At 51.4% G+C, this 26,179-nt stretch overlaps 1 protein-coding gene across 1 annotated transcript in view; it reads right to left on the bottom strand.

The window, feature by feature from the left end:
• Nucleotides 1-26,179, bottom strand: part of ABCA13 (ATP binding cassette subfamily A member 13) — a 2,655,493-nt gene that overhangs the window by 1,951,296 nt on the left and 678,018 nt on the right. The gene's annotated exons all lie outside the window — the stretch shown is intronic.

The raw sequence follows: 26,179 nt of genomic DNA, 5'->3' as shown, positions 1-26,179 counted from the left end.
TTGGGCATACTGCTGATGTCCGAATCTTAGTGATGCAAAGATATACACATCAGCTCACAAGACATGCATAAAGGGGATTATTAAAGTACGCTGATCATAACATTTCCTCGTTGAATTATTAAATGCTCAGTACATATTAATGGAGATTTTTGGGGGTCACGACTATTGCTCTGGGTCTGCAATTATGTTTAGATGTTACTATATTGAGACATTTTCTGCAACATTTAAATACCGTTTAAACAGATAAATGGAGCATCATTTCTGCACTCCTATGAGTCAAGAATGAACTTTTTTACATTGCAACTTTCTCGGAAATATCATAACTAATATATCAGTAATTTAAGTTAGTAGGTCCCTTAGGGTTTCTTCTTTTGTTTGATGAAGATGAGAAACCCAGCAACGTTTGTAAAATACGATATATCGCGCCTCGATTATAATGAGGTGATTCTCAAAGCAGAATATCAGGATGAGATTATTTGCAGAAAGAAGCCTCCAATTATTTGAATACGTCATATAAATTACAATGAAAAATAGCACCAGTGGAATTATTTTCCCTGAAAACCCTCAGCCCCACCCTCTTAAGGTTAAAATGCAACACTCAGGACTCAGTTCACAAACATTTGGTAGGAAGTACATTAGACTTACTCTCGGAGTACAACGGTCTTACTCCATGTTAGAACTGGGATATCTGGTTGGCTAAGGCTTGCGCCAAAGCCAGGCAGAAACCACCACTCTAGTCAGGGCAAGAAGGTTACACGCCAAAGATAACCCCTGCTCACCCCCTTGGTAGCTTGGCACGAGCAGTCAGGCTTAACCCGGAGGCAATGTGTAAAGCGTTTGAGCACGCACACAGCAACAACACCCCAGGCACACCACAAAAGGAACTCCACACAAGGTTATATATAAAAATATCCTTTGTATTATAATAAACACTTTAGATCATAATCACATAATATACACTGTGACAAAAAGTGCAATGCACTGGCCTAAACGTAGCAGTTGCCCGCTAATTGCGGTGCAGCTGTGCAGACAAAGAATGTGGGCACTGGGAACACGACGCAGTGCTCTGGGGCCCGGCTCTGGGCCTCCCTCAATAAATGTAGCCCAATGGCAACCGACCATGCGCCCCGATGGGCACCACTGTGCCCTTGTGAAGCCCCACTCTGGGACTTCGCAAACAAATGCCACAAAAAGAATGACACTGGCACTGACTATGTCACTGAAGCCCCACTGGGACTTCTTCCTGAAATGTGCCCCACTCGTTGCAGCTGTGAGGAATGGCTCGGGCACCAACAGAGCGTGGGGGAGACCACCCTTGGGGACTCCAACTGAAGAAATGCCCCCACGTTGCAGCGGCCCGCCACGGCAGTGCCGCTGTGAAGATTCCCACCACCCTGGCACCACTGTGCCAGTGCGAGCGCCCCCACTCACCGGGCTGTTACGGAGACTCTCTGGACTTCGCTGCGTAGGTCACACAAAGGCGGGGTAGGCTCCCGCCTTGACCCAGGCTCCTTCGGTGTCTGCTTCGTGGCTTCCAACGCGGCGAGAATCCTCCTATGGGGACCCTTCCTTTCTTCCGGCACCACTCTCCTGGGCACCGAGGACTTTCTCTGATACCCGGCCCAGCGCGGGGTAGGCTCCCGCCTGGGTCTAGAGTGTGGCATTTCTTTCCCGGTCTGGCCCAGCGCGGGGTAGGCTCCCGCCTGGGTCTAGAGTGTGGCGTTTCTTTCCCAGTCCGGCCCAGCGCAGGGTAGGCTCCCGCCTGGGTCTAGAGGGTGGCGCTTCTCTCCGGGTCCGGCCCAGCACGGGGTAGGCTCCCGCCTGGGTCTTTTACGTTTTAACAGCAGAACGATGCGCCACGCGGGGCTCTCCCTTTCCTCATGGGAGCCCCGCTCCAGCCGGCGCCGACTTCCGAGTAACCTCAGGCCCTGCCCACAGTCAAGGTTTGCAGGATTCAGTGCCCGCGGCGGCCCTCAGGATTTCAGCGGCTGCAATACAGGGTAGGCTCCCGTTCTAAGGCACAAAAACTGTAAGTTGGGCACCTGCTCTTTCTCTCAAACCGCGGGGTGGGCACCCGCAGTTTTTTATATTACCATAAGGGCGGGGTAGGCTCCCGCTGAAAACCGGCAAAACGCGGGGTGGGCACCTGCTATTAATTAAAAGCACCAAAAGCGGGGGAATCCCTATTTAAAATGCTTGCAGCTCCGTGCTGCAATTAAAAAATAGTCAAGGTCTGCATAAAAGCGCTCCCAGGTGCTAGGTGTCCCAATGTCTCCACAAATGCAAAAAGGGAGAGCCCTTGGTGTTGGGGGAGACCCCAGCAAAGCGTAGCCAGGCAGGCCAGAATGCAGGGACCCTCAGGAAGCAGAAGCTGGGTCCCGCGGTGGTTCCTCCTGGCAGCGTGTCCCCTCAAGAACACAAGCACAACAAAACCTTTTTCATGGGGTCACAACCCTTCTTATACACACATTTCCTTTGTCACCAACTGTAGAGCAAGGGGAGAACCAGCTACAACTGGTTCTGGAGCACTTTGTTTTGCTCAGCCCCTCTCCCTATTCACAGGACAGGCTAGGGACATCAGACGCACCACAGGAGGTGGAGCCAGCATTGTGTAGGGAAGGCACAGCCCAATTCAGGTCCCAGGTGCAACTCCTCCCTCCCATCTACATGTAGATCTCGGCATTCACCACCGGGCAGACCCATCCTGGCTCCTGGAATTCCCCACACCATCCAGCCGCTGTCACTCACAAGCCAGACAGGCAATTCATTTCACACTGTACACAGAAATGCCAACTTCTAAAAGTGGCACTTCTCCACCAGTCACACTAAATCTGCGCACACCATTGCGCAGCATTTATTCTCACGAGTTCGCACATACCAAACTCGCTCCTGCACTCCTCTCACATCCATGGACACACATGTCCCCTATGCATTCCTATGGGAGGGCAGGCCAGTCTCACTAAATGTAACACAGAGCGCACACACTTTACACTGGGACACAGTGCTAAAGTGCCTAGAGGCCTAAAACCACTAACACCACATAGGGAAAAAGGCTAGGATAAATGCAAAAAGTTTAGGGGTGAACCTGCCAGAAGGGCCAAGTCCAACACTCCAGAACTTCAGAAGTAAGCCAGGAGTACTCCAAAAGTAAGATACAAAACATCTTTGTGAATGAAACCAATAGTGTCTTCATTGCCTGCTGAGACTTCCTTTCTCATGCTCACTCCCATGACTTATCTATATTGGACTCCACATTCATAGATTATACTACAGGACATCAGACAGTACATTGAGGTGGAGGATTTTCTTGTCCTGTGTATTCAGTTTACCAGTGCATAAATGTAAATGCTAGCATTTGTAAAGTCTGGAGAGGAGTCCCGGCACTGGGGGCCACAGGAAGATTAAGCAAACTATTGCCCAGAGTAACATGGTGCTGGGCTAACCTGCCACAGGAGCCAGGGATCGAACTGTTGAAGGACTGGGTTTTCTCAAGACCCAGCGGTGCCAGGGGACAACACCTGAAACCTTCGTAGGTTACCTGTTCTGGCGTACAAGACACAGAGACACGGGACACTTCCAGTGACGTCAGAGATCAGCGTTTATTTACTGCAGGGATACAGAAGTCACAAGAAGTACACAGCGTGTAGGTTCTCGGAGACTGCTTCAAATTCATAGAAGTGGGTCGCTCCTTTTATACACGTTTTTGCCATAGCGCAGTATGGCGAACAAAGGTTACAACTCAGTTCCCACAATAAACTTCAAAAAGGGTCGCGTTCATGTTTCAGGAGGCCGGAACATAATTACAACAGTCTTGCCGGTTCCCAACTGTAAAAACATATCCCCTCCGCAATAAACACATTAAGAGGAAGGACGGAAAACAGGATGCGAGGAAGGGATGAGGATGCACAACAGGTTAGAAGAGAATGCTAGAGGCAATAAAGGAAACTCAAGAGAGGGATCAAAGACCTCGTGTCTAATGTATGCGTGACTGAAACAATAGACCGGAGCGGCAAGATGAGCCTCGAGCGGGGCCATCTGCCTTACTCGTGTCATTCCCCTCGTCATAAAAGTCACCTCAAAGAAACACGTGTCCTTCATACTATCTTGACAGTCCCAGGGTCACGAAACGGACAAAAGCCCGTTCGCTGGCTACTTGAGGGCAAGAAAACAAAATGGACGCTGTATCTAAAATGGAACCCGAGGGTTCAAATGAACGAACACAAAAATGAGACGAACCGTACAAGGCTGCATAGCGAAACTTCGCACACCCACTGTACTCGTCATTTGCGGTTCATAGATACCACACTCGTCCATATTCGTCACCACCCAAAAAGTGCCGTCCCGTCTCACACGGAACCTCAGACGCTCCTTTTGCCCTCATGTAGGCAAGCACTAGTCTAGATCAGAATCTATATCGATATTCATCAGATCGTTCAGATGCTGCTGAAACATCATTCTATCCATCAATGTCTCCTTGGTAACAGATGGCCGCCTTATACACGTTGCAGCACATTGGCCACATAAGGCAGGACCACACTGAACACAAAGACAACACGTGAACAGAAACGCTACAACAGCCCCTACAATCATCAGAATACTCCAACCCCAAGTTGACATCAGGCCCCAAAACCATCCTAGAAGCGTCCAATTACCTTCGTCCACGTGTATGGACTCGGAAATCTTATGCAACTGCGAGATGGCTTGATATACAGTTGGAGCATTGTCAGGGATGAAAATGCAACAACTCGAATGGATAATTTTACACACACCCCCTCGATCTGCAAGAACAACGTCTAGAACCATACGGTTCTGCAACGTCATGAGTCTATCCGCCTGTAGTTCCGCTGTTAGATTACCAAGGGCGTTTGCAGTAATATTAGCGGTCGATTCCACCACACGGGTCAACTGTCTTAGGTTCCTACTATTAACCATAGGTCCCCAAAACGGCAGGAAACCCTTAAAGAAGTCTCCTGCTTCTTGACCAGCAGTATCCTCTTTGCTGATTACGCCTCTCACGACTCTGGTTTTGTGATAGTCAGAAGCAACTGTGAAGGTCGGAGGTAAGAGATTCGCAATATAACAGGTACCCGAGAAGTCGCGGGGTAACCATGTATATGCGCGCTCATAACACACAAAATAGGTGCCCTTGGCGGTCAGAAAAACGGGGGAAGAGAGCATCGGTAGAACATACGTTTCAGTGCAAGCACTGTTCCCAAGTTGTGCTCTCGGATTTCGACCCAAACCTTGCAAACAGAAATTACCAAGGTGCGGTACAATCCATATAGGGGACGAGCTCTTCAACTGTCTATCCCCCACTGACGTACCATACTCAGCCTCACTCAGATCCTTATAAGCCTGTACTTCTTCGTCTGGAATGAGTGATACATCGAAAATATCTCTGTCCAGATCTGCTATGGCTATCGCCAGAGGCTTGTGGTACGGACCAGGACCGGACTTGACAGATCGTGGCTCTCGACTAGGGTAAGAGTCTAGTGCACTGCGAAACATGGTTTGGAATGCTCGAGCTGAACCCTGGGAACTGTATGGAAGGACCAAGTACGGAATACCCCTATCCATGGTGTGTGGCATTAACCCACATACCCAACAATTTGTAGTATTCACCACTAACTGATGCTGATGTAGGAGTTGGACAAAAGAATTATTCCTGAATTCCGCACGTCTAACCTGTTCGTGTTGAGGCAAAGGATGAAAAGAATGTGGGGAAACAGTAGTGCGAGAACTTAGGTTAGGAGAAAAGGTAGGCGAAACAGAAGGCAAGAATTTCGATACCCCAAAATACATTCCGCCCACCAATAACATAGATACAGTTAGGAATAACAAAAACACCTGAAACAGAAAACATTTTGTTCGCACGACCCTCCTTAACTCTGATCTCTGTGCCAACACCCTTTCTTCTTCCACCAGCTTAAAGAATGCCATCCTCTACAAACCGTCCGTGACGTTCTTGACGCACTTTGTTCTGAACAGCGATTATCAATTCCCAGGAGTTCCCAGGAATCGACAAAAGTAACCAACCTAGCGTCAGAAACCTGCTAAACAGAAAGAAGTACCCGCACGGCCCTACGGTAACCCGGATGGAGAGGTTCAAATTTATTACAAGTCTCTTAGCAGTGGAAAACACGAAAAACTTAAAAAGAAAGGATGTAATTGTTCATAACATTCATAACGTCAAAACCACTATACTATCAATTTTTATTAGTCTTTGAAGTCCTTGAACGAAGAAAGTATCGACTTCTTCCAGGTTGAGTTTGTTCTACGAACAATTGTTCAGATGGCGCAGCAGTGTTCAATGAAGCAGATGACGAGTCGGACCTTGGGTTTTCTGCTACTGATGACTCCACTTGTGGATAGGGCAATGACGAATCCTCCACAAGTTGAGCGTCGCTGAACGGCACGAAACGCGAGGGAGTCTCAGTCTCTTCGGCCGGAATCCCAGTTCTCACCCAACCGTCAGTTGGTAAGGGGATCGGTACCTTCTTTGTATGACTGGCGTGGACCCAATTCTTCCGGCCCTCCAGTCGAACCGCTGTCCTCGTCGTCAACAAGACTAAGTGGGGTCCAACAAATCTTGGCTCCAAATTACGCTTCCGACCGAAATTTCGGGTGACTACCCAGTCACCTGGCCGGAGCTGATGTCCAGGACCCTCTGTCTGCGCCGGTAGAGCTTCAAAGACCTGTTGATGAATTAATCGTAGTTTAGTGGTCAAATCATACAAATAATCGATCAACATTGGATATTCAAGACTATCAAAAGCCCTAGGTCTCGGGACTCCCCAAATATTTGCAGGGCGACCGAACACAATCTCATATGGGCTGAGCCCTACTCGAGAGTGTACCGTCGCTCTGGTCGATAGGAGAGCCAGAGGCAAGGCATCAGGCCATGACAGACCAGTCGAAGCCTGGATCTTAGCGAGTTTCAGCTTCAGGGTACCATTGTACCCTTCAACCAAACCCGCTGCCTGAGGATGGTTGGCACTGTGGAATTTCTGCTTTATTCCAAGGCCCTTACACACACTCTGCATTACACTTCCCACAAACTCACTTCCATTATCCGACCACACAATCCGCGGCATTCCATACCTAGGGAAGTATTCCTTCAGCAAGATTTTCGCTGTGGACATGGCAGTATTATCCTTAAGAGGATAGGCCTCAATCCATCTGGAGAACGCGCAAACCACAACCAAAACATACTTCAAGTTATTGCATCTCTCCATATGGATGAAGTCCAGCTGGATAACCTCAAAGGGACAGGTAGGAGGAGCGAAATGACCAGGTGGAGTGGGGGTGCCTTTTCCAGGATTGTGCATCAAACACACCATACAATTCTTAACCACTCGTTCGGCACACTTAGCAATACCATCATTCCTCCACACAGGGGACAAGAACTTGCATATTCCTTTCGCACTGATATGTGACAAACCATGAGCCATCGTCACAACAGCTAACACGTATGCATCTGGAAGCATCCACCTCTGACATTCCGTCAGATCAACCCAACATCCATGCATATCCAATTTCCCTGCACTTTCTTTCCACTTGGTCTTTTCAGCTTCAGTAGCTCCATTCTGAATCTCTTTCACACTCTCGACAGTATTTTCACACATACCAGTCTCTTCCGGCCATCTTACTGAACTCGTAACGTACATTCGAGTCGCAAGATTCTTAGCCGTTTCTTTAGCAATCTCATCCGCAAATGCATTACCACGACCAACATCATCCGTCACTTTCCGGTGCGCACTACATTTGACGATCGCCACTTGTTTAGGCAACGTAAGTGCATCCAAAAGATCATTCACTAGTTGTCCGTGTTGAATCTTCGTACCATGCGATGTCATAAATCCTCTCTCTCTCCACAATCTTCCAAAGTTGTGCGCAACGCCAAACGCATACTGGCTGTCGGTAAACACATTCACACGCTTTCCTTTCGACAGAACACACGCTCTCGTTAATGCAATTAATTCTGCCGCTTGTGCTGAATTCTGGTTCAATCTCGCAGTTTCCACAACCATGCTCAATGTCACCACAGCATACGCAGTCGTCACATCGCCATTCGGCAACTTGAAACAAGAGCCATCCACATACAAAGTACCATCGGGATCCGACAAGGGAGTGTTTTTCAGGTCCACACGACCTTTTGTTTCTTCCTCAGTTCGTAAATAACAATCATGGGGCAGCACATTATCTGCTTCTATATTAATCGGCAACAATGTCGCCGGATTCAGTACGTTACAGCGCTTAATCTGAATATGACTTGCCAAAAGGGTAAGCTCATACCCAGACAACCGTGCACTCGTTAGATGTTGAGTCTTTGTCCGATTCAAGAGCGTATCGACTGCATGCGGAACCATTACTATGAGCATATTGTCCATGACCAAACCTGCGGATTGTCGAATAGACGCCGCAGCTGCCGCCGTCGCCCTCAAGCAACTTGGCAACGCTCTAGCTACCGGGTCTAAGGTAGAGGAAAAATATGCACACGGACGCTGCTTATCACCAAATTGTTGCGTTAGGACACTCAACGCACAACCATCCCTCTCATGGACGTATAATGTGAAAGGCTTACTGTAATCAGGAGTACCTAACACAGGAGCCGAACACAGTGCATCACGTAGTTCAGAAAAACTTTTCTGACATTCCTCCGTCCAAGGCAAAGGAGTCGAAACGTCCTTGCACGTGAGAGCTACCAATGGTTTTGCTAACAATGAAAAGTTCGGGATCCACTGTCTGCAGTACGACGTGATACCTAAAAAGGCACGCACATCTCTCTGAGTTGTCGGCACAGTCATTCGAGCAATTGCTGCAATTCTTTCAGGGGTCAACCTTCTTCCAGCCTTTGACAATAAGTGACCGAGGTAGGTTACTTCTTGACAACAATATTGTAGTTTGGAAGGCGACACTTTATGATGCAAGTCGCAAAGGTGCTGTAACAAAGACACTGTAGCGACTTTACAGAGCTGTTCAGTGTCAGCAGCAATTAACAGATCATCAACGTACTGAATCAAGGCTGCACCAGCCGGTAACACAAACGCATCAAGTTGACTCTTAAGAGCTTGGCTGTAGATTGATGGACTCTCACAGTAGCCCTGTGGAGCGCGTTTGAATCTGAAGCTACGCCCACCTAATGAGAAACCAAACAAATCTCTGCTCTCTACAGCAATCGGAATACTGAAGAACGCATTCTTCAGATCGATGACCGAGAACCATGATGCAGTGGCTGGAATCAGAGTCAGTAAAGCTGTAATGTCTGGTACCACAGGAAACTGTGGAACAACAACTTTGTTTACCTCTCGCAAATCGATAACTAAACGATACACGGGAGGCTTGGAGGGATCCGTTCGTTTCAGAATAGGCAACACGGGACTATTGCACACATTACCTCGTGTCTCCTCAATAACATCTTTGCCGATCAGATCGTAAATGATCGCTAACAGTGCCCGTTCGCCATCAAGGGAGATACGATACTGAGGTATACGTGGCAACCGCGCACCCACTTTTAGTTGGACAACATAAGATGGTATATCCAACAGGCCCACATCATTGGGACCTGTTGCCCACAAGGAATCTGGAAGAGACCTCAATTCCGGGGGGAGTCTGTCGATCGACAAATACATAGGGGAAATCACGCTCTTACCCAACGTAAGCTCCACACCCGTAGGAGAACAGTACAGAGTCGCATGTAGCCTCTTCAACAGATCTAAGCCCAAAAGATTCTCACCACAACCAGTAGTCAAAATCAAAGGAGCTTCCAGCTCATGAGACCCAATTGTAAGGGGCAAAGGGCTGGAGACCGGATTGCTAACAGGGGCGCCAGAAAATCCAACGGAGACATTCGTTAAGCCAGACAAAGGCGCGCCAGGGAGTTTAGAATGCATGATGGAACTTTTCGCTGCACCAGTGTCCAACAGAAAAGGCTCAACAACGCCCAAAGTGGCTACTGCAACATAGGGCCCTTTCTGATCAACCGGAACTGATACTTCTCCCCTCCTTTGTCTACGGCTGTCCTAGTAGATACCATCCGCATCAACATCACACTCAACATAATGATCGTCCACATGATACTGTGCAGACCGATCAGACGATGATTCGCGTCGATCGAAACAATTCTGCGAATCCGAAAACGTCGCAAAGCGTTCGGTCTGGTTCTGGGTAACTCCGCGACCTCTACCACGAGAAGTCTGTTGAGGACCACCACGTCCTCCCCGAGCCGACACACCATTAGCCCTATCACGTAAAACCGGACAATCGAACTTAAAATGACCTTCCCCACGACAATATGCGCACTGATTATATCTCAGCACAGTGCGGGGCGCAGGCGAAGCATTGCGCTGCTGTGGTTTAGAAAACTGTGGTTGCGATCTAATTGGCTGCTGCACATCACTAAAATTCGAACGCGGAGGATAAGCTTGCTGCAACAAGACCTTAGTTTTGAGGTCCTTAGTTTTCTTTTCTGCACGCTCACTTTCCTCTTTTTCTCTATTCTCATAATATTGGGCCGTAGCCAATATTTGGGCAGTGGTAGAAACAGCCCACGCACTCTCAGAATTCTTCAACTTGTTGCTCAAGTCGGGCAACAAATTCGATACAAATTTGTCAACGAACAACCGTTGACCACCCTCAGAACCCATATCCTGACCACTATGATCAAGGAACGCCTCTTCGAACCTAGTAAAGAAGTCGGACACACTTTCATCCTTCTTTTGCCTGCATGCTGATAGTTTGTCCCAATTGACGTGCATCGCTGGCATAAGCGTCTTCATGAGGGTAATAATCCTCTGGGGCAAAGCCGCAATAACCTGTTCAGGTTTAGCCCCACCAACCTGCCGGGCATCTGCCGCTGTAAGGGCAGCCCAGTCACCGCCTAACTCGGCGACATGATTCTCATGACGGATTTTCGCCCAAACCGGCTGAGGCACCACATTACCGAACAACATATCAATATCGGCTAGGTTCATAACTGTAGCATCCACCAATTGGGACAGCTCCTTATAATAACCCGCAGGGTTCTTACGAGGATCGGGTAGTGATTGCTTCACTTGCAAAACTTCCGACCGCTTCCAAGGGAGGTGTATCCACACTCTCTGGAAGTGCGGTTGGACAGGAGGGTTAGCAGCAGCATCGCCTGGCATCCATACTGGGGGAACTTCTCGCATTGGATACTGACCAGGTTGTGCCATCCATTCCGTGGTCGCGTCCTTAAACAGTGCGCGTGGTTGCACTGTACATCGAAAGGATAGCAAACGTTCTAAAGCCTCGCGGACTTTATCACCTACAATGACACCCGTGGCAAACCGGAGCTGTAGCTCGGAAACCTCAGGTGGCATATCATCAGCCATATCATCGTCCCACTCCTCTTTTAATGACTTACACAATTCTTCGAACACAAATCGTTGCGTGGGCGCATTGAATTGAGAAAATGTTTCGAACACCACACGTGGGGTGTATCTAACAGGGTTGCGAATCCATCTGCGCGCCGTTTTTACCAATGATTCACGCTCCCTATCATCAGGAAGCTGACTACGTCTTTGAGCAACATCCGAAAGAGTCGAGCCAAGTATCGGCCCAAAGAACGGAGAATAAAGAGAAGCAACAGCAGTCAAGAGACGGCTACGAACAGAAGGGGAGGAGGAAGAAGATGAAGGTGTAGCAGCCATAGGGGCAGAAACAGTAGAGGTAGATGCAGCAGCAGGAGTAGCGGGAACAACAGACTGAGGAGGGACAGGGAAAGGCGCAATAGGGAGAGAAACCGGACCAAGGGGATGTACGATCTGTGGCCCAAGGGGATTCGGGAGTACAGGAGGAACGGCGGGCTGACCAGCAGCCGCCAAAACAGCAGGTTGAGGAAGAGGGGGATTAACAAGACCCATAACATCAGGAGCATAAGGAGGTGGCGATTTCATCAGATAAGACAAAAGCGAATCTTCCACCGATTCTTCTCCTGTCTTATCGATCGTAGAAGGTAGCGTCGGGTAACATTTGTCCACCGACATATGGTGAAGCCGAGCACTAACTTCTTGCTCCTTCTCGTTTCTGTCTAACTGATACCGTTCTGCATTGCGCATCACCGTAATGACACCTTCTCGTTTATTTTTCTTGTTCTGCTTGATTTCTTTCTGCTTGGCCTCTTTCCGCCATAACCGGAAGGAATCAAACATGGCCGGCCTAGCTTTCTTTTTAAACAATTTCGCTTCCAAGTTATCTAAAATGGCAGCCTCAAAACTGCCATGAGGTGGCCAACTAAGGACACCATCCTTTTTAGTATAGCGAACCCAATATTCATTATATACGATAGGACCCACGCCATGGCGACTATAGAGCTCATAAAGCGGAGTTCCAACCGGAGGTATCGGGCAGGAATCCTCCAGCCGGGAATCCATGCTGCAACATTTGAGAAACCCAAACAAAGTACTACGGCCAGGCATCGTGCACACTAACCGAGTGTACAAACTTCAAGGGCTATCGAATTACGATGTCCTCGCAAAAATGCAAGACCCTCGGTTTTTGGCAATTGCAATCGTCAAATAAACCCAACAACTAAGAACCAACAACTAAGAACCACAAATGCAATGGAACCATGCAACCAACAAAGCAACACTGGGAGCGACCCACAAATACTTAACTGAGAAAGAGCAATGGCGTCACCAGGAAGGCCCGTCTATCGTCTCGCCGTACAAAGGACTACGCCAGGCACCAAACAGGTCGACAGTCAGGGCATCGGTCCGTCGCAGCCGTCAGGAGGCGGGGATCTTCGCGGAAAGGACGTCGGGCCACTTATTTCGACAACTGGATCGATGAAGCGGGGTGCACCTTCCCTCGGAGATTTCACACGAAGTTCCTCACGATCGTCGGGCTTTGGACCGGTACCGTTGATGTCGCCCCACGTTGGGCGCCAACTGAAGGACTGGGTTTTCTCAAGACCCAGCGGTGCCAGGGGACAACACCTGAAACCTTCGTAGGTTACCTGTTCTGGCGTACAAGACACAGAGACACGGGACACTTCCAGTGACGTCAGAGATCAGCGTTTATTTACTGCAGGGATACAGAAGTCACAAGAAGTACACAGCGTGTAGGTTCTCGGAGACTGCTTCAAATTCATAGAAGTGGGTCGCTCCTTTTATACACGTTTTTGCCATAGCGCAGTATGGCGAACAAAGGTTACAACTCAGTTCCCACAATAAACTTCAAAAAGGGTCGCGTTCATGTTTCAGGAGGCCGGAACATAATTACAACAGTCTTGCCGGTTCCCAACTGTAAAAACATATCCCCTCCGCAATAAACACATTAAGAGGAAGGACGGAAAACAGGATGCGAGGAAGGGATGAGGATGCACAACAGGTTAGAAGAGAATGCTAGAGGCAATAAAGGAAACTCAAGAGAGGGATCAAAGACCTCGTGTCTAATGTATGCGTGACTGAAACAATAGACCGGAGCGGCAAGATGAGCCTCGAGCGGGGCCATCTGCCTTACTCGTGTCATTCCCCTCGTCATAAAAGTCACCTCAAAGAAACACGTGTCCTTCATACTATCTTGACAGTCCCAGGGTCACGAAACGGACAAAAGCCCGTTCGCTGGCTACTTGAGGGCAAGAAAACAAAATGGACGCTGTATCTAAAATGGAACCCGAGGGTTCAAATGAACGAACACAAAAATGAGACGAACCGTACAAGGCTGCATAGCGAAACTTCGCACACCCACTGTACTCGTCATTTGCGGTTCATAGATACCACACTCGTCCATATTCGTCACCACCCAAAAAGTGCCGTCCCGTCTCACACGGAACCTCACTGTGAACCCTGTGGTCTGGAATAAGGCACCCTGGCCGCTGCGCCACACCTCTTCCTACCACTGTACACGATGCTTTAACACCACATTTTGCAGCAGATTCAAGGCACCTACATGATATGTGTCTTGACTTTGGTCAATTTTCTCACATCAGGTTTCATTGAAGTTAAAATGAATTTATGTGGGAGAATTATAAAACAATTATTTTCAGAAAAGGGCACCAAGCACGAAATCATGCACAGCACACGCTCAAAGAGAAATAGGTTTTCTAAGCCCGTAGACCAATCTCACAAACCCTAGCTATCCACCCATTTGTGGGTGTGCCAATTAATAGTGGACCAAAAAAGAAGAGCTGGCTGAAGGGAACCTTGCATGATACATCTCCAAGTATATTTTCCTGCCCTCAAGGCTCATCTTTGAAATTTGAAGCTCACATTTCTCTGAGACAGAAGGATACACTGATACGTTTCTTTTGATGAACTATTTTAATGTGGTAATGTTACTTAAGTAGGCTACCTGCATAATCAGCATGTGTGAAAGCTCTCATGGGTAACAGCATGAAAAGGTCAAGTTCATTTTCTTGCTGTTTTAATAGAATACAAAACTTTCAGTGAGCACTCCCTAAAAGGCTACCCAACCTTTTCAATAAAAAGAGCTGTTTCTGGTTGATGTAAATAGCTCAGAGCTACTAATGACTTTGACAACTGATGCACTTCATCAGAGACAATCAAAAAAGTAATCACACTTTGCAGGATTACTAGATCAGTGAGCACCTAGATGTATATTACAATAGTTAGTGACATCAAAATATCATATTCAGAATAATGACCACTACCAAATCATGAAGATACACATATATAGGTGAGTATAGAATTACTGCTCTAAACTCCACAACTGTGTACCTTGAATATATTTATATCTTCAAGATATGTAGATGTGGAGGTTAGAATGTAAATATCGCTATAGCTGCCTATATATACATACCTTAAGAAAAAGAGAAAGAGAGCCCATCTGTTTACTGTGTGCTAACCCCCTGCAGAGTGGAGAAAAACTGCTAGTCTTTTTATAACCCTCTCCCACCAGGAATACCCCTGGGTGGCATGCTTCATCATAGGGTTCCCCTGTTCCGCTGCGGAACAGGGCATGCTATGACCTGCAGGTTACACAGGAGCACTGAAAGGTATGCTCTCAGCGATGAATAGAATAGGAGTAGGACTCTTTTTTTTACTTATAGAGAAAGGGTAAAAATACCTGCCTGGTAGGAGAGTGATGCTTTTACCTGTCCTCCAGACAGTATAGTTAAAAAATGGGGAGAGGAGTGGAAAGTATTGGTTACAATGTCCCTTACCTTCGACAGGACTACATGTTTAAAGACAATCCCCATGGCTTTTCTTCAGGACCAAGGATTTAACTTCCTGATTCCACTCCTAAATCAGGGGTTATGATACAAAGTGACAACAAACATTCTCCATGCTAATAAAAAGTTAGCACCTACTTGGTTACAAGTCATGTTGTTGGACCATGTCCTGCATAAACAAAAGGAGGACAGGCCTATTTGCATCACCACATTCAATATAGCTTTTGGCAGAGTGAATAAAATTAACAATAAGCAATAGTGGACCCTCAATAGCGGTCTCATCAATCTACCAAAAACAATGTTTTCCCACAGATGAGGCGGAAGTGTAAGGGACTTACGGGAAAACACACCCCTCCAAAAAAAAAGACACCAGACAGACACAGGGGACAATGCCTCCAGCAGTCAGCCACTACCCTTGTGGTGATTGCAATATCTGTCACCTTACAAAGACGATCAAATCAGTAACTTTAAACAGCAACACCTCATGGGTTCTGAGAAATCTGGGTAACTGTAATACACAAAGAGTTGTGTACTTGAAAACCTGCCCCTGTAACCTACACTGTGTCGGGATGACTACCCGGAAGGCAAAAACAAGAATAGGAGAGCACCGTAGTAAACTCAGGTGCGGTCGAGCAATAGCCAAAATGTCCACTCATTACATCAAGAAAAACATACAGTTTCAGACTATCAGTGAGGGGTCTTGGAGCAGATAAATGAGAAAGCCAATTGCGAAGCAGGACTTTTTGAAAGGGAACAGCGATGGGTGTTCAATCTCAAACCCCACAACAAGGGCCTTACTGACAACATCCCTTGGTGTCAATTCACAATATAATACCCTCTCTCCTTGATTTTTACATATCTAATTTCCATGTTTCATTAAGCTATGGCACATTTTAGAGATCTGAAGATGGAATCCCTAAAAGGAATATTTTCTACAATATATTCCGAATACTTGGGTGCCGATCACGATCCTGTAAAAACCGGGTACGAACCGTCGGACAAAGCATATTCTCCGTCCGACGCGTACCCGGTCGTCAAAATATACAAACATGGAATTACGATTCGCACGGAAACACCTTTTCCGTACGAAACGTACAAAACCCCGACCGACCAAAATAAACCTACAAATGCGATCCGGGAAAGCGCCGACGTGACGTCGGGACGCACGCAGCCTGCCATTCACGAACCAGGAATTACGATTCGCACCAACGTCATCCCGCACGGTGAATATTTTCCGGCTGCTAAAAACTGCCGGGAAATCAGGACGACGCGAACAAAGAGTACCGGTACGCGACGGACAGACAGGACGACGCGAACAAGGAGTACCTGTACGCGACGGACAGACATGGACCCGAACCTACGTGTCATCCCGGCCCTCATAGCAGTCGACCTCCTCTACAGGTTCGGACGCAGACGCCGCAGAAGGTCAGAACAACAAAGGGAGGGGGGAAAGGGGGGGGTGGGGTGGCAGGACCACGGCAGGCCACAAAACCCCCACCCAAGTCACACAGCACACATGCCCTGGACATACCTGACCCTCAGGCCCTGGTCACTACGAGGGGGTGGGGGCGTGTCCAGCTAAGCCAGCGACCGCCACAACGGAAGTTCTTGACGACGCGAACCGGCAACACAACCATACAGGTATGTCCCGTAACCACGCCTTAAGAGCGTGGGTATGAGTCGTACCATGCCCACACCTACGTCACCCCAACAATGGCGGGACGGCTCGTACCCACGTGGCAAAGGCCTGGGGATGGCCCACACAAGCATTCCACAGCATGGGTACGGATATGTACGGACCGTACCCCCACCCGCGTATGCATGGAGCGTACCCACCCCCCAACAGTGTAAGTACGACCCGTACCCTCACCCGCGTATGCAAGGAGCGTACCCCCATGCCAACAGTGTTACGTACGACACGTACCCCCACCCGCGTCTGCATGGAGTGTACCCCCCACCCCAACAGTGTAAGTATGACATGTACCCACACCCGCGTATGCATGGAGCGTACCCCCCACCCCAACAGTGTAAGTACAACCCGTACCCACACCCGCGTATGCATGGAGCGTACCCCCCACCCCAACAGTGTAAGTACGACACGTACCCACACCCGCGTACACATGGAGCGTACCCCCCACAACAGTGTAAGTACGACCCGTACCCACACCTGCGTATGCATGGAGCGTACCCCCCACCCCAACAGTGTAAGTACGACACGTACCCACACCTGCGTACACATGGAGCGTACCCCACCCCAACAGTGTAAGTATGACACGTATCCACACCTGCATATGCATGGAGCGTACCCCCCACCCCAACAGTGTAAGTACGACACGTACCCCCACCCGCGTACGCATGGAACGTACCCCCCCAACAGTGTAAGTATGACCCGTACCCTCACCCGCGTATGCATGGAGCGTACCCCCACACCAACAGTGTATGTACGACATGTAGCCCCACCCGCGTATGCATGGAGCGTACCCCCCACCCCAACAGTGTAAGTACGACACGTACCCCCACCCGCGTATGCATGGAGCGTACCCCCCACCCCAACAGTGTAAGTACGACACGTACCCCCACCCGCGTACGTATGGAGCGTACCCCCCCAACAGTGTAAGTACGAGCCGTACCCTCACCCGCGTATGCAAGGAGCGTACCCCCACCCCAACAGTGTAAGTACGACACGAACCCCCACATGCGTATGCATGGAGCGTACCCCCACCCCAACAGTGTAAGTACGACACGTACCCCCACCCGCGTACGTATGGAGCGTACCCCCCCAACAGTGTAAGTACGACCCGTACCCTCACCCACGTATGCAGGGAGCGTACCCCCCATGCCAACAGTGTAAGTACAACACATACCCACACCCGCGTACGCATGGAGCGTACCCCCCCAACAGTGTAAGTACGACCCGTACCCTCACCCGCGTATGCATGGAGCGTACCCCCACCCCAACAGTGTAAGTATGACACGTACCCCCACCTCGTATGCATGGAGCGCACCCACACACGTGTATTTTCTAAGCGTACATATTGTGAAACAGGAGGGGTGTGTGCAGAGTCCTCCCAGCAGTGCCCAGGCACAGGAGGGGTGTGCGCAGAGTCCTCCCAGCAGCGCCCAGACACAGGAGGGGTGGGTGCCTAACACTCCCAGCAGTGCCCAGACATGAGAGGGGTGTGTGCAGAGTCCTCCCAGCAGTGCCCAGAGACAGGAGGGGTGGGTGCAGAGTCCTCCCAGCAGTGCCGAGACACAGGAGGGGTGGGTGCCTAACACTCCCAGCAGTGCCCAGACATGAGAGGGGTGTGTGCAGAGTCCTCCCAGCAGTGCCCAGAGACAGGAGGGGTGGGTGCAGAGTCCTCCCAGCAGTGCCCAGACACAGGAGGGGTGGGTGCAGAGTCCTCCCAGCAGTGCCCAGAGACAGGAGGGGTGTGTGCAGAGTCCTCCCAGCAGTGCCCAGAGACAGGAGGGGTGTGTGCAGAGTCCTCCCAGCAGTGCCCAGAGACAGGAGGGGTGGGTGCAGAGTCCTCCCAGCAGTGCCCAGAGACAGGAGGGGTGTGTGCAGATTCCCCCAGCAGTGCCCAGACACAGGAGGGGTGGGTGCCTAACACTCCCAGCAGTGCCCAGACATGAGAGGGGTGTGTGCAGAATCCTCCCAGCAGTGCCCAGACACAGGAGGGGTGTGTGCAGAGTCCTCCCAGCAGTGCCCAGACACAGGAGGGGTGGGTGCCTAACACTCCCAGCAGTGCCCAGACATGAGAGGGGTGTGTGCAGAGTCCTCCCAGCAGTGCCCAGACACAGGAGGGGTGTGTTCAGAGTCCTCCCAGCAGTGCCCAGACACAGGAGGGGTGGGTGCCTAACACTCCCAGCAGTGCCCAGACATGAGAGGGATGTGTGCAGAGTCCTCCCAGCAGTGCCCAGACACAGGAGGGGTGGGTGCCTAACACTCCCAGCAGTGCCCAGGCATGAGAGGGGTGTGTGCAGAGTCCTCCCAGCAGTGCCCAGAGACAGGAGGGGTGGGTGCAGAGTCCTCCCAGCAGTGCCCAGACACAGGAGGGGTGGGTGCCTAACACTCGCAGCAGTGCCCAGACATGAGAGGGGTGTGTGCAGAGTCCTCCCAGCAGTGCCCAGAGACAGGAGGGGTGGGTGCAGAGTCCTCCCAGCAGTGCCCAGACACAGGAGGGGTGGGTGCCTAACACTCGCAGCAATGCCCAGACATGAGAGGGGTGTGTGCAGAGTCCTCCCAGCAGTGCCCAGAGACAGGAGGGGTGGGTGCAGAGTCCTCCCAGGAGTGCCCAGACACAGGAGGGGTGGGTGCAGAGTCCTCCCAGCAGTGCCCAGACACAGGAGGGGTGGGTGCAGAGTCCTCCCAGCAGTGCCCAGACACAGGAGGGGTGGGTGCCTAACACTCCCAGCAGTGCCCAGACATGAGAGGGGTGTGTGCAGAGTCCTCCCAGCAGTGCCCAGACACAGGAGTGGTGTGTGCAGAGTCCTCCCAGCAGTGCCCAGACACAGGAGGGGTGGGTGCCTAACACTCCCAGCAGTGCCCAGACATGAGAGGGGTGTGTGCAGAGTCCTCCCAGCAGTGCCCAGACACAGGAGGGGTGGGTGCAGAGTCCTCCCAGCAGTGCCCAGAGACAGGAGGGGTGTGTGCAGAGTCCTCCCAGCAGTGCCCAGACATAGGAGGGGTGTGTGCAGAGTCCTCCCAGCAGTGCCCAGACACAGGAGGGGTGTGTGCAGAGTCCTCCCAGCAGTGCCCAGAGACAGGAGGGGTGGGTGCCTAACACTCCCAGCAGTGCCCAGACATGAGAGGGGTGTGTGCAGAGTCCTCCCAGCAGTGCCCAGACACAGGAGGGGTGTGTGCAGAGTCCTCCCAGCAGTGCCCAGAGACAGGAGGGGTGGGTGCCTAACACTCCCAGCAGTGCCCATGGAACGCAAAGGGTGGAGTAGCCACAGATACCATGCCCACAAATGTCAGTCAGGTGCACAAAGACCCAGCAGTACATGTACAACATGTGTGCGAGGCTGGGAGTATACACATGCATAGCGCTGAAAAGAAAACATGTCCACATGAAGTCGTGTCAATAGTCCACATCCACAAGTACAATGCCTACCAAGGATGCCACAAATGATGCAGGTGGAGACATCGCTCAGCACGCATGTGCAAAGTTGAAGGAGTCCGTCACACACCCAGCTAATGTGCACACAGCTCAGCGCTAAATATTGGGAACACCCTGCAGGGAAGATGGCAGGGTACACAGAGGAAGGAATACACCTTGGGACAATTTCACCATGCAGCAACTGCTTACATGAACAGAGAAACATAGTTAACACTGTGTGATGGCACACAGATACCAGGGTCCCCCCTATGACCAGCACACTACTACATTTCCCACACACCCAACACATGAACACCACCCACAACCATGTAGAAGCCCCACCAACAGCAATACCAGCAAAGCAGTAGTGTTCCAAGGGAAAAAAAATAAATTGCTTTATTCAGCATGATCCAAAAAATCTTGTTTGTAGGAAGTTCAATATTTACAGAGCCCATAGGGCAGTCCAGAAGTCACAACTGGATGGGGTACACAGTGGGATGCGTGTCACCTAGCTTGCCTGCACAGTTAGATTCCGTCGTCTTCCACAGGGCTGAGGGCATCATGTGGGGGGGAAGGAACAGGCACCGCAGGGACAGGAGGGCGAAGGGTAGGCGACCTGGGTGCAGGGATGGAGGACTCCACCACAGGGGGTGGGGCAGGGCCAAAGGTGGAGGCCAGGATCTCGCTGCACACCTTAGCAAGGTCCTCCAGGGAATCCCCTGCACCCGAAGGAACCACAGGCCCCAAGGAGGGGGGGGTCAGAGGGATGGGTCGCAGTGCCACTGGGGGAGGCTGTGGACAGGGGGGGGGGACTCAACCACCCTGACCGGGGACTTCCTTGACCGCTTGCGGGGTGGTGTCACTGTGGGGCTCAGGGACAGAGCAGCCATGAAGGAGTCTTTGGGGGAGATGTGGCCAGGAGAGCTGAGGGGAGGGGATTTGGAGGGAGTGGATTTGGTGGAATGCGGACTCCCACTTTGGCTGCGTGTCACACGTTTGCCCCCCAACCCAGTGGGTGTGCCTACTTCACCCTGTGTGTGCATGTCAGGAGGTGTGCGGCGGACCTTCCCTGCTGGTGTGGTGCCTGTGTCTGTTGTGGTGGGTGCATGCTGACGTCTGGTGTACGTGGGACAGGCATGGGAGTGGGAAGTGTGGATGGGGCAGGGGTAGGGGGTTGGATGAAGCGCTGCAGGAGACCCACTGCTGCAGTCAGTGTCGAGTCTATCGACCTCAGCAAGCTGCGTTGGTCAGCCTGCGATGAGTGAATGCCCTCCAAGTATGCCTCCATGTTGTTGAGGACCTGGCTGTGGCCATGGAGGACATTAATCTGCAACTGCCGCTGGATGTCCACAGACTCGGCATTGGCGGCAGCTGTGGAGACAGGGGCAGGGGGTGCGGTGCCTGGCATGAAGGAGACATGCGGTGACTGGGCACGCTGGGAAGGGACACGAGCAAGTGGGAGGCGGCTGATGGCAATGGAGGGGGCGGTGCGAGATGTAGTGCTGCTGTCAGATGGTGGTGCAGCCTCCGCCCACTCGGAGAGATCATCCTCGGACCCATCAGCTTCATACTCTGTTGTGCCAGTCGACAGGTCCCCGGCTTCACTCTCCTCCGCCTCAGTCCCACTCGATGTGCCAGCCACGATGTCACCGCTGGCACTGGTGCTCGGTCCCTCTGCTCCGTCTGTGCCCATGTCTCCCTCCGTGTCCCCCGACGATGCTGTGGGCAGGGTGAAGAGACAGAAATTAATCATACACCTGTATACATATGTCACATGAGTCCAATCTACATAGGTTACAGTGCATAGCCTGAAACAAAAGAAGAGTTACATCTACAAAACAAGGTACATATGTAGGGCATGCAAGACACAGTTGTTTGACCCACCATGCCACTGAAAAACTATGGAGAGCATGACACAATAGCAAATGAGATGAAAAGGAATTTTGACTGAGGAGCAAGGCCCTGGGGACAATCCAGCACTGCATCTGCACCACACAGCGTGGCAGGAAATAGGGATGAGCAGGGACCATAGCCAGGAACTAGAGGCACATGCAGCATAGGTAATACTGAAAACATGCCCACCCTGACTGGCTCACTTCACCTTGAGTGTATGTCCAGACAAACATCACACACTGGCCAGTCCTAGCAAGGAGATTTCAGGTTTTGACATGTGGGCCATGCCCGCACCACCCACCCCCTACATGAGACAATTCTTTGGAGACACAGGAAGCACTTACATCTCTTAGTCTGGGTGAAATACACATGGGATGCAAAAATTCAATATTGCACACAAAATACCCAAGGTGTGCCTGTCCAAATAATCATGTACAAATGGGCATCATCAGATGATTGTAACAAGACACACAGGCAATGGCCACCGTGAGTATGAACAAGGAAAATCAGGTCAGGCTGTACAGTGGACACTTGTACTACATTTCACGTCAATATACATTGGGCCAGGGGACAATGGCACAGAGCACAAACTATGCTGTAGACACAGAGATTGTCGACATTTTCGGATTACACACATGATACCTAGGAAAATATGCCCCTGGGGACAGTAGTGGCCACACAACTCCATGCTCCTGAATGGGAATGACTGCAACACACGCTACCATCCCTGCACTATGCGTACCGCACACTCATGCACATCATGTCACAGGCCACCACATAGCACATGCGTGCTGTAAGGCCTCACACTTGAGAGACTAACTCCCATGTTTGGACTCAGCATTAGTGCCAACTGACATGGAACCCACAAGTCCAGAACTGGACAGGGCACAGGCAAGGTCCCAAAACCTGTTACACACCACCCCCACACATGATGCTGCAGGCATAGTACACGTGGAGAAGGTGCCAGGCTACATAACCTTGTGACGGAGTGACTACACACAGACCAGGGAACACATTGCAAGGAGGGGAAGGGAGGCAGGAGAGCACTGCAATACTGTGGGTAACAGGATCTGCACAGCAACATTAAACCCTGGCAGTGTATCCATGGAACAGTGCACTTACAAATGCTGGTGAAACACAACAAACACACATGTACCTACCCCCTTCCTGCTGCTGCATCTCCTGTAGGCGCCTGTCCAAGTCTGGAAATACCACCGCCAGCACACGCATGTGGATGTGGGAGAGACGGCGGTACCCGCGGTTCTTATGGCTCTCAGGTGAGTCCCCCAGCAGGACCCGTGCGATCCTCCGCGTCCAGCAGCGGATATCCTGCCAACGTTTCCTCACCTGGGACAGGCGCCGCTTCCGACCATCCGCACTCCTCACGGCGCTGACGGCGGTCAGCCATATGTGCTCCTTGGCAGAGGCGTCTACCTGTGAGGATGAACAAGTGACACTACATCAATACACCTGGCACATGTCACAGAGACACATATTAGAACACATTTGCTGTTTACAACAAGGCATAGTATGCATCCAACGCATTGCACCTTTGTCATAGGGACATGATCCTCTGGGGAAGGGCAAAAGCAGTACGTACCATTGAAAGGACACAGGTGGAATGAGGGAAACAACACAATCAATGATCCAGGCTCACACTGTGCATCACACCCACCCCTCCTGCGTCTGGGCACTGCTGGGAGGACTCTGCACACACCCCTCCTGTCTCTGGGCACTGCTGGGAGGACTTTGCACACACCCCTCCTGTCTCTGGGCACTGCTGGGAGGACTCTGCACCCACCCCTCCTGTCTCTGGGCACTGCTGGGAGGACTCTGCACACACCCCTCCTGTCTCTGGGCACTGCTGGGAGGACTCTGCACACACCCCTCCTGTCTCTGGGCACTGCTGGGAGGACTCTGCACACACCCCTCCTGTCTCTGGGCACTGCTGGGAGGACTCTGCACACACCCCTCCTATCTCTGGGCACTGCTGGGAGGACTCTGCACACACCCCTCCTGTGTCTGGGCACTGCTGGGAGGACTCTGCACACACCCCTCCTGTCTCTGGGCACTGCTGGGAGGACTCTGCACACACCCCTCCTGTCTCTGGGCACTGCTGGGAGGACTCTGCACACACCCCTCCTGTGTCTGGGCACTGCTGGGAGGACTCTGCACCCACCCATCCTGTCTCTGGGCACTGCTCGGAGGACTCTGCACCCACCCCTCCTGTCTCTGGGCACTGCTGGGAGGACTCTGCACCCACCCCTCCTATCTCTTGGCACTGCTGGGAGTGTTAGGCACACACCCCTCCTGTCTCTGGGCACTGCTGGGAGGACTCTGCACACACCCCTCCTGTCTCTGGGCACTGCTGGGAGGACTCTGCACACACCCCTCCTGTCTCTGGGCACTGCTGGGAGGACTCTGCACACACCCCTCCTGTCTCTGGGCACTGCTGGGAGGACTCTGCACCCACCCCTCCTGTCTCTGGGCACTGCTGGGAAGACTCTGCACACACCCCTCCTGTGTCTGGGCACTGCTGGGAGGACTCTGCACACAACCCTCCTGTCTCTGGGCACTGCTGGGAGGACTCTGCACACACCCCTCCTGTCTCTGGGCACTGCTGGGAGGACTCTGCACACACCCCTCCTGTGTCTGGGCACTGCTGGGAGGACTCTGCACCCACCCATCCTGTCTCTGGGCACTGCTGGGAGGACTCTGCACCCACCCCTTCTGTCTCTGGGCACTGCTGGGAGGACTCTGCACCCACCCCTCCTATCTCTGGGCACTGCTGGGAGTGTTAGGCACACACCCCTCCTGTCTCTGGGCACTGCTGGGAGACATCAGGCATGCCCCCCCCTGGGACCCCCCTACAGTACATAGCATGTGTGTCACACCTGGACACAATGGCAGAAGTCACAGTCACAAAAAAGGGACACAGTCTGTGCTAGTGGACTCTGCACTCACCTGATAACCTGCTCGCCCATACAGCATGGGGTACTGTGGGAGGATCACATCCAGCAAAGCCAGGTTCTCCTCCAGGGGGAATGGCTGTGACCTCTCCACAGCCCTTGACATGGTTCCAGGGAATCAGTAGCAGCAGCTGGGTTGTGGAATACAGAGAAGTGCAGGCAAGTGCTCCCTCATGGGACCTGGCTGCCTTATATCTGCCTTGCTGGCCCATTTCATGCACAGGAGTACAGAGTGATTGGTCACTCACATTTGCATCCTATGTTTCCTCCAATCCCTTCAAACCTAGCAGTCAGTGGGTTCTTATTCTGTTTTTGTCTTCAGCATGATGTCAACCACACAAACACATTGCAACAAAGTAGATTCATTCCAACTGACTTCTGCTGTGCACCTTCCAGAACAAATTCAAACTTTAAACTTGGTCTCCATGACAACCAGCATGCATGTAGGCCTTAATACTCTTCCCTCATGTGTCCCCTATGTAATTTTGAGCTTCACACACAGGTACGGTGCGTTCCGGGGCCCTAGGGCACCCCAAATGCATAGCAACGGCCCGTACACGCGTGCGTACTTTCACTATCACTATGGGTGTCCTCGCGTATGCGTACTCGTAGTGGTACGGCCCGTACACACGCCTGTACGCTCCCTATCACTATGGGTGTCCTCGCGTATGCGTACTCGTAGTGGTACGGCCCGTACACACGCCTGTACGCTCCCTATCTCTATGGGTGTCCTCGCGTATGCGTACTCGTAGTGGTACGGCCCGTACACACGCCTGTTCGCTCCCTATCTCTATGGGTGTCCTCGCGTATGCGTACTCGTAGTGGTACGGCCCGTACACACGCCTGTACGCTCACTATCACTACGAGTACGCATACGCGAGGACACCCATAGAGATAGGGAGCGTACAGGCGTGTGTACGGGTCGTACCACTACGAGTACGCATACGCGAGGACACCCATAGTGATAGGGAGCGTACAGGCGTGTGTACGGGCCGTACCACTACGAGTACGCATACGCGAGGACACCCATAGTGATAGGGAGCGTACAGGCGTGTGTACGG

Source organism: Triturus cristatus, chromosome 5_2, assembly GCF_964204655.1.
Source record: "Triturus cristatus chromosome 5_2, aTriCri1.1, whole genome shotgun sequence".
NCBI lineage: Eukaryota > Metazoa > Chordata > Amphibia > Caudata > Salamandridae > Triturus > Triturus cristatus.
Note: the sequence above shows the minus strand (reverse complement) of the source record. Positions and strands in the feature narration are given on the sequence as shown.